This window comes from Pongo pygmaeus, chromosome 18 (genome assembly GCF_028885625.2).
Source record: "Pongo pygmaeus isolate AG05252 chromosome 18, NHGRI_mPonPyg2-v2.0_pri, whole genome shotgun sequence".
NCBI lineage: Eukaryota > Metazoa > Chordata > Mammalia > Primates > Hominidae > Pongo > Pongo pygmaeus.
In genome coordinates this window covers 43,315,311-43,325,609 of record NC_072391.2, presented here as the reverse complement: position 1 = coordinate 43,325,609, position 10,299 = coordinate 43,315,311, and the positions used below count along the sequence as shown (strand labels likewise).

The following is a 10,299-nucleotide window of genomic DNA, read 5'->3' as shown; positions in this document are numbered from 1 at the left end:
AGATCAAAAGAGACAAAGAAGGCCATTACATAATGGTAAAGGGATTAATTCAACAAGAAGAGCAAACTATCCTAAATATATATGCACCCAATACAGGAGCACCCAGATTCATAAAGCAAGTCCTGAGTGACCTACAAAGAGACTTAGACTCCCACACATTAATAATGGGAGACTTTAACACCCCACTGTCAACATTAGACAGATCAACGAGACAGAAAGTCAACAAGGATATCCAGGAATTGAACTCAGCTCTGCACCAAGCGGACCTAATAGACATCTACAGAACTCTCCACCCCAAATCAACAGAATATACATTTTTTTCAGCACCACACCACACCTATTCCAAAATTGAACACATACTTGGAAGTAAAGCTCTCCTCAATAAATGTAAAAGAACAGAAATTATAACAAACTATCTCTCAGATCAGTGCAATCAAGCTAGAACTCAGGATTAAGAATCTCACTCAAAACCGCTCAACTACATGGAAACTGAACAACCTGCTCCTGAATGACTACTGGGTACATAACGAAATGAAGGCAGAAATAAAGATGTTCTTTGAAACCAATGAGAACAAAGACACAACATACCAGAATCTCTGGGATGCATTCAAAGCAGTGTGTAGAGGGAAATTTATAGCACTAAATGCCCACAAGAGAAAGCAGGAAAGATCCAAAATTGACACCCTAACATCACAATTAAAAGAACTAGAAAAGCAAGAGCAAACACATTCAAAAGCTAGCAGAATGCAAGAAATAACTAAAATCAGAGCAGAACTGAAGGAAATAGAGACACAAAAAACCCTTCGAAAAATTAATGAATCCAGGAGCTGGTTTTTTGAAAGGATCAACAAAATTGATAGACTGCTAGCAAGATTAATAAAGAAAAAAAGAGAGAAGAATCAAATAGATGCAATAAAAAATGATAAAGGGGATATCACCACCGATCCCACAGAAATACAAACTACCATCAGAGAATACTACAAACACCTCTACGCAAATAAACAGAAAATCTAGAAGAAATGGATAAATTCCTCAACACATACACCCTCCCAAGACTAAACCAGGAAGAAGTTGAATCTCTGAATAGACCAATAACAGGAGCTGAAATTGTGGCAATAATCAATAGCTTACCAACCAAAAAGAGTCCAGGACCAGACGGGTTCACAGCCGAATTCTACCAGAGGTACAAGGAGGAACTGGTACCATTCCTTCTGAAACTACTCCAATCAATAGAAAAAGAGGGAATCCTCCCTAACTCATTTTATGAGGCCAGCATCATCCTGATACCAAAGCCTGGCAGAGACACAACAAAAAAAGAGAATTTTAGACCAATATCCTTGATGAACATTGATGCAAAAATCCTCAATAAAATACTGGCAAACCAAATCCAGCAGCACATCAAAAAGCTTATCCACCATGATCAAGTGGGCTTCATCCCTGGGATGCAAGGCTGGTTCAATATATGCAAATCAATAAATGTAATCCAGCATATAAACAGAACCAAAGACAAAAACCACATGATTATCTCAACAGATGCAGAAAAGGCCTTTGACAAAATTCAACAACCCTTCATGCTAACAACTCTCAATAAATTAGGTATTGATGGGATGTATCTCAAAATAATAAGAGCTATCTATGACAAACCCACAGCCAAAATCATACTGAATGGGCAAAAACTGGAAGCATTCCCTTTGAAAACTGGCACAAGACAGGGATGCCCTCTCTCACCACTTCTATTCAACATAGTGTTGGAAGTTCTGGCCAGGGCCATCAGGCAGGAGAAGGAAATAAAGGGTATTCAATTAGGAAAACAGGAAGTCAAATTGTCCCTGTTTGCAGATGACATGATTGTATATCTAGAAAACCCCACGGTCTGAGCCCAAAATTTCCTTAAGCTGATAAGCAACTTCAGCAAAGTCTCAGGATACAAAATCAATGTACAAAAATCACAGGCATTCTTATACATCAGTAACAGACAAACAGAGAGCCAAATCATGAGTGAACTCCCATTCACAATTGCTTCAAAGAGAATCAAATACCTAGGAATCCAACTTACAAGGGATGTGAAGGACCTCTTCAAGGAGAACTACAAACCACTGCTCAAGGAAATAAAAGAGGATACAAACAAACGGAAGAACATTCCATGCTCATGGGTAGGAAGAATCAATATCGTGAAAATGGCCATCCTTCCCAAGGTAATTTACAGATTCAATGCCATCCCCATCAAGCTACCAATGACTTTCTTCACAGAATTGGAAAAAACTACTTTAAAGTTCATATGGAACCAAAAAAGAGCCTGCATCACCAAGTCAATCCTAAGCCAAAAGAACAAAGCTGGAGGCATCACACTACCTGACTTCAAACTATACTACAAGGCTATAGTAACCAAAACAGCATGGTACTGGTACCAAAACAGAGATATAGATCAACGGAACAGAACAGAGCCGTCAGAAATAATGCCACATATCTACAACTATCTGATCTTTGACAAACCTGAGAAAAACAAGAAATGGGGAAAGGATTCCCTATTTAATAAATGGTGCTGGGAAAACTGGCTAGCCATATGTAGAAAGCTGAAGCTGGATCCCTTCCTTACACCTTATACAAAAATCAATTCAAGATGGATTAAAGACTTAAATGTTAGACCTAAAACCATAAAAACCCTAGAAGAAAACCTAGGCATTACCATTCAGGACATAGGCATGGGCAAGGACTTCATGTCTAAAACACCAAAAGCAATGGCAACAAAAGCCAAAATTGACAAATGGGATCTCATTAAACTAAAGAGCTTCTGCACAGCAAAGGAAACTACCATCAGAGTGAACAGGCAACCTACAAAATGGGAGAAAATTTTCGCAACCTACTCATCTGACAAAGGGCTAATATCCAGAATCTACAATGAACTCAAACAAATTTACAAGAAAAAAACAAACAAACCCATCAAAAAGTGGGTGAAGGACGTGAACAGACACTTCTCAAAAGAAGACATTTATGCAGCCAAAAAACACATGAAAAAATGCTCACCATCACTGGCCATCAGAGAAATGCAAATCAAAACCACAATGAGATACCATCTCACACCAGTTAGAATGGCAGTCATTAAAAAGTCAGGAAACAACAGGTGCTGGAGAGGATGTGGAGAAATAGGAACACTTTTACACTGTTGGTGGGACTGTAAACTAGTTCAACCATTGTGGAAGTCAGTGTGGCGATTCCTCAGGGATCTAGAACTAGAAATACCATTTGACCCAGCCATCCCATTACTGGGTATATACCCAAAGGACTATAAATCATGCTGCTATAAAGACACATGCACACGTAAGTTTATTGCGACATTATTCACAATAGCAAAGACTTGGAACCAACCCACATGTCCAACAATGATAGACTGGATTAAGAAAATGTGGCACATATACACCATGGAATACTATGCAGCCATAAAAAATGATGAGTTCATGTCCTTTGTAGGGACATGGATGAAATTGGAAATCATCCTTCTCAGTAAACTATCGCAAGAACAAAAAACCAAACACTGCATATTCTCACTCATAGGTGGGAATTGAACAATGAGAACACATGGAGACAGGAAGGGGAACATCACACTCTGGGGACTGTTGTGGGGTGGGGGGAGGGGGGAGGGATAGCACTGGGAGATATACCTAATGCTAGATGACGAGTTAGTGGGTGCAGCGCACCAGCATGGCACATGTATACATATGTAACTTACCTGCACATTGCGCACATGTACCATAAAACCTAAAGTATAGTAATAATAATAATAACTATAATCCCAGCACTTTGGGAGTCTGAGGTGGGTGGATCACCTGAGGTCAGGAGTTCAAGACCAGCCTGGCCAACATGGTGAAACCCTGTCTCTACTAAAAATACAAAAATTAGCCTGGTTTGGTGGCACAAGCCTGTAATCCCAGCTACTTGGTAGGCTGAGGTAGGAGAATTGCTTGACCCCAGGAGGCAGAGGTTCCAGTGAGCCAAGATCATGCCATCGCACTCCAGCCTGGGAGGCAAGAGCGAAACTCCGTCTCAAAAAAAAGAAAGAAAAAGAAAGAAAAGAAAAGAAAAAGGCACCTGGGAAATGCGATCTTCAGACCAAGGAAGGACTCTGTGACATTTGAGAATGATGTCTATCACACATAAAGCACCATTCTTAGGACATTACAGAGCTCTGGGATGTGAATTCTTCGTTTGTCTCTAATTTGTTCATCAAAATGCTTTAAGAGTGCAAGTATTTTTGAAGCTATACATACAGTGAAATTATTAAGTGACAGCTGTAGTTTTTAAAATTGTGCTTCCAAAATACACACATAATTCCTAATTTTTTGAGAATACTCATAAAATTCTAACTTAAAAAAAAACAACAACCAGACATACGTTCCACAAATCCTACTCAAGAGGCTGTTGGAGGAAAAGTGGGTGCAGAGAGCAGAAGGAATGTTAGAAGAGTGAAAAAATGAGAAACATCACAGCATTCCAATAAAAAATTAAAGATGTTTCTTCTTCCCTCAAAAAGCTCTCTGGAGCATGGTGCAGTGACTCACACCTGTAATCCCAGCACTTTGGGAGGTTGAGGCAGGAGGATTACTTGAGCCCAGGAGTTTGAGAACAGCCTGGGCAACATAGCAAGACCCCCGTCTCTACAAAAAATGCGAACATTAGCTGGGCATAGTGGCTCATGCCTGTAATCCCAGCACTTTGGGAGGCTGAGGTAGGAGGATTTCATGAGCCCAGGAGTTCGAGACCAGCCTAGGCAACAGAGGGAGGTCTCGTCTCTACAAAAATAAAAAATTAGCCAGGTTTGGTGGCATGTGTCTGTAGTCCTAGGTACTCGGGATGCTGAGGTGGGAAAACTGCTTGAGCCCAGCAGGTCAAGGCTGCAGTGAGCTATGATTGTGCCTGGGTAACAGAGTGAGAGACCCTGCCTCAAAAGAAAAAAAAGAAAAAAGCTCTCTGGAGAACAAAGTAGCTGTGGATTCAGTGCACTCTTCTTGCATGCTCAGATCCCTTTGCTACAATTAGGGCTTCAGATGTAGTCAACGGCAAGTAACACATGCACTGAATACATTTCCTTATTATCTATTTAATAAGTAAATCCCATCAAAGTAGACTACTTGTTGGGGTCTGATGCTACTGAGCAGTTCCCTAGCCTATTATCTCCAAGTTTCTGTTGCAGCTTTCTGCTGAGTTTTAACATCAGACGAGATGTAGCTTTGGAATATGATTATTACAAACTCTCTTCATTCTCCAAATGCACAAAATAATCTTTTTTAGCTTCTTTTCTTGTCAATAAAGTGATTCACCTAAACGCTGGCTATTTCCACAACAGCACAATCTGAGGCTTTTGGTGTTTCTATGTCCTGTAAAAATAGGGAGGCAGCCCTTGGCTTTGGCAGTTGTGGAAGATAGAAATAGAGTAATGGAAGAAGTACACTGTACCGGTCAATACAGGTGATGTCCCCTCTCTTCTCCAGCAACAGAATAACAACCTCAAGTTTTTCGATTCTGGATGAAGACTGGCCAGATGTGGTGGCTCATGCCTGTAATCCTAGCACTTTGGGAGGCTGCGGCAGGTGGATCATGAGGTCAGGAGTTCGAGAGCAGCCTGGCCAACATAGCGAGACCCTGTCTCTACTAAAAATACAAAAATTAGCTGGGTGTGGTGGTGGGTGCCTGTAACCCCAGCTACTCGGGAGGCTGAGGCAGGAGAATTGCTTGAACCCAGGGGATGGAGGTTGCAGTGAGCCAAGATTGCACCACTCTAGCCTGGGTGAAAGAGCAAAACTCCATCTCAAAAAAAAAAAAAAAAAAAAAAAAAGACAAAGAACTACCCCAAGTAGCTGAAATTTGAAAAAAATTGTAGAGAAAGTCAGTTAGCTTTGTTAAACTGGTTGCTTTCAAACCTCATGCCAGAACTACTAATAAAGTAGCAATCCCAGCAAATTTGCAATATCTGCTGCTTTGCCCATCCTGTGATGGAAAGCCCTTCACAAACTAAAATGTCATTAATCCCACCATGGCAGGGTAGAAAGAGGTAAAGCAAAGGAATGAGATGATCCAGAGCAGGGGACCCCATCCCCGGTCTGCAGACCGGTACTGGTTCATGGCCTGTTAGGAAATGGGCAATACAGCAGGAGGTGAGCAGTGAGTAAGCCAGCCTTACCGCCTGAGCTCTGCCTCCTGCCAGATTGGTGGCAGCATTAGATTCTCATAGTAATGCCAACTCTACTGTGAACTGTGCATGTTCTCCTTATGAGAATCTAATGCCTGATGATCTGTCACTGTCTCCCATCACCCCCAGATAGGACGGTCTAGTTGCAGGAAAACAAGCTGAGGGCTCCGACTGATTTTACTTTATGTTGAGTTGTATAATTATTTCATTATATATTACAATGTATTAATAATAATGAAAAGAAAGCACACAATAAATGTAATGTGCTTGAATCATCCTGAAACCATCCTCCCCAGCCCCTGTCCATGGAAAAATTATCTTTCATAAAACTGGTCTCTGGTGCCAAAAAGGTTGGGGACTGCTGATCCAGAAAACTAACTGATTTCTAGAGTTTACCCTACCCACATAACTCACTCCTTTGAATGATAGCAATACGTTTCCTTTCTTCACAATTTTTAATTTATTTTTATTTTTTGAGACAGGGTCTTATTCACCCAGGATGGAGTGCAGTGGCACCATCTCAGCTTATGGCAGCCTAGAACCTACTGGGCTCAAGCAATCCTCCTGGCTCAGCCTCCCAAGTAGCTGGGACCACAGATGCATGCCACCACACCTAGCTAATTTTTTTTTTTTTTTTGGTAGAGATGAGGTCTCACTATGTTGCCCAGGCTGATCTCCAACTCCTGGGCTCATGTGAACCACGTGCCTGACCCAAAGTCCTGGGATTCCAGGTGTGAGCCACCAGACCGGGCTCACATTTCCTTTTCTTTTTTTAAAGCTTACATATAATCATATTCATTAGAACTGAAAAGTGAAATGTAGTTTTCTTTTCTGTAAACAGATAAAATTGCTTTTAGGCATATGTTAGAAGAAAGGGTATGGCTCTGGAGAGAAGATCTAGCTAAAGGTACCCCTACTTCCTACATGAACTTGGGCAAGATGCCCAGCCTCCTGAGCAGCTGCTCTATCATCTGTAACATGAGAGTGATCAATACCACATCCCAGAGCGTTATCACAGAGGACAAATGAGAATCTACCTGAAAGCCCTTTGTAATTTCTGAAGTCCTATATACATTATTGCTTTTATGAGATTAGAGCAGTGCACAGTTTTTAATAATTATTAAAGAATTTTGGTGATTTATGCTTGTAATCTCAGGACTTTGGGAGACCAAGGTGGGAGGATGGCTTAAGCCCAAGAGTTCCATACCAGCCTGGGCAACATGGTTAGACCCTGTCTCTACAAAAAATACAAAAATTAGTCAGGCATGGTGGTGGACACCTGTAGTCCTAGCTACTCAGGAGGCTGAGATGGCTGGGTTACCAGATCCTGGGAGATTGAAGCCGCAGTGAGCCATACTCACGCCACTGTACTCCAATCTGGACCACAGAGTGAGACCCTATTACCAAAAAAAAAAGAGTCAAAGTCAAAGGGAAGGGAAGGGAAGGGAAGGGAAGGGAAGGGAAGGGAAGGGAAGGGAAGGGAAGGGAAAGGAAGGGAAAGGAAGGGAAAGGAAGGGAAAGGAAAGGAAAGGAAGGGGAAAAATTGGGTTAAAGCTGGAGAGAGGGGCAGGAAAGGCAGTAGTGTTACCAAAAGGACACAAAATTTGCTGGCTTCAGAACAATTTCCTTTTGGAAAGGGAACAATCCTCTCTACCTCTGCCCCATTACCAGCTGGGCACAGAGAAGCCTATTGCCTGGGAAGGAGAGAAGCAGAAAATAATCTCAGCCAGGTTAGTGCTATAGAAAACCAAGACGAAAATGTTGTCAGGTTCTAGGGTAAAAAGAAGCAAGATTCTAGAGCTGTTCAGAAGTTAGGATGTAGATTTTCTACGGCAATGGGAGAAAAACTGGACGGTCCCTTGAAACCCTGGTTTCAAACATTGTTCATTTTTAACAATACCAAAGAGCCATATTTACACTTAAGTTTTCTTCTATGGTGTTGTTACATATTGTTTTTACCTTTTTATAGAGTAGCTAACACAGGCAGTGATCAGATCAGTGGGGTGGCTGGTGAATGCGTGTGGACCATGACCAGCCGTGCATTGCATTCTATGGAAACTTTAACTGAAGATACAGAAATAGTGAGGGGTTACAAGACATTTCTGTAAAGGTCACCCATGTGCTATTCATTTTCCCTACTTTTCTATTCCCTCTTCTTGTTTTCATCTGCCATCATCTCTTTTTAATTTCTGTATTTCTCTCTCTCCTATCTCCTTATTACACTGAAACAATGTGCAATTTTTAAAAGGTGCAACAAGAAAAAGTTTAAAAACATATAAATACCCATGTTGAGATCCATTTTTGTCCAGTTAAGGAAACTTTTTAAATGATGAGGTCTATGTTGGCACGCCCCCAAAACAAAAACAAAAACAAAAACAAAAACTATAAGCATTTCACATGATGGATTACCTTTTTTTGGATTTAAAGAATTATACAAATCCAGCAGTGTTAAAAGTAATAAATGTATGTATGTGGAGTTTTTACAATCCGTGTTCCTTTCGCTTAGTATCTAGGATTAGAAACTTATCAAAGCAGCTTAGGCCCGGGTCGTCCTTTGCCTTTGCATGTATTTGCAGCCCGCTCTGCGACGCTGCCTCTGCTGCACTGTGTGCCAGGCTTGCTGCGCTCAGCGGTGGCCCGCCTCCGCGCCAACGCTCCCAACTCGCCTTTCCCGCAGTTCCTGCAGCGGTGCCTGGGCCACAGGCCTGGCACTTCTGGCTGCTCGGAGTGTGCGCAGGGTCTGCAGGGCGGTCACATCTCCTGTGGCCTCGCAGCTGTGGCTGCAGCGTGGCTGCGCGCTAAAGGAGACATAGCTTTTGTTGATTTCCTGAGTGATGAAATTAAGAAGGAAAGGAAAATCCAGAAGCCTAAGACCCTCCCTAAGATGTCTGGAGGTTGGGAGCTGGAATTGAATGGTACAGAAGCTAAATTAGTGTGGAAAGTTGCCGGGGAAAAGATTACTGTCACTTTCAACATTAACACAGCATTCCACCAACATTTGACGATGAAAAGGAACTCTCACAAGGGCAGAAAGTTGAAGAACAGGAGCCTCAATTGACATCAACTCCCAATTTTGTGGTTGAAGTTATAGAGAATGATGGCAAGAATGCCCTTTTGCTGGACTGTCACTATCCAGAGGATGAGGTTGGACAAGAAGAGAAGGCTGAGAGTGACATTTTCTCTATCAGAGAAGTTAGCTTTCAGTCCACTGGCAAGTCTGAATGGGAGGACGGTAACAATACACTCAACACAGATTCCCTGGACTGAGCCTTACAAGACCATCTAGTGGATTTCCTTGTGGACCAAGGGGTGGACAACACTTTTGCAGGTGAGTTGGTGGAGCTCAGCACAGCCCTGGAGCAACAGGAGTACATTACTTTTCTTGAAGACCTCAAAAGTTTTGTCAAGGGCCAGGAAAGCAGACAAACACTGAAAGCTGTAGTATTACGGCAGGCATTAGCCAGTGAACGAATCCTACTCTGAAGCCAGAAACATGTGCTTTGAAATGATTATCCTAATATCATGGGGAAAAATAGCAAATTTAAATAAATTCTTTTGCACTGTCATTTATTATCATTTTTTTTTCTGTAAAATCCGTTATTTCTAGATTTTTATATAACATAATAGAAAATAAAATTGGTTTGTCTCCTCCAAAAAAATCAAGGCAAAATAATTACTGAGCTAACTAAGCTTCTATCTCAAGAAATGAGAAAAAGAAGAGTAAAGTACATGTGTAAAAGTTGGAGAAAAGCACTTCTGCTTGCGGCCATGGTGGAGCAACAAGGACAAGACTTACCTCCTGCTTGAAACAATTAAGCCAGACAAAATACATGCAATGACAGTTTTCAAAACAGTGAACATCAGAAAATGAAGGGCAATGGATACAAATGAGGTGAGCCTGTTAGCAGTGGCAACTCCGTCCAGGTGTGCAGCAACTTCAATTCTTGCCTCGTCAGAATAAAGAATTTGACCGAAGGGCATAAGGCAGAGAAAGAAACCGAGACAAGTTTTAGATTAGGAGTGAAAGGAAATAAAGTACACTTGGAAGAAAGCCAGGTGGGCAACTTGAGAGATCAAGTGCATCATTCAACCTTTGACTTGGGGTTTTATACATT

At 41.6% G+C, this 10,299-nt stretch overlaps 1 pseudogene; it reads left to right on the top strand.

The window, feature by feature from the left end:
• The first annotated feature begins 8,211 nt into the window (after positions 1–8,211).
• On the top strand, positions 8,212–9,667 carry LOC129015149 (complement component 1 Q subcomponent-binding protein, mitochondrial-like; annotated as a pseudogene).
• The last annotated feature ends 632 nt before the right edge of the window (positions 9,668–10,299 follow it).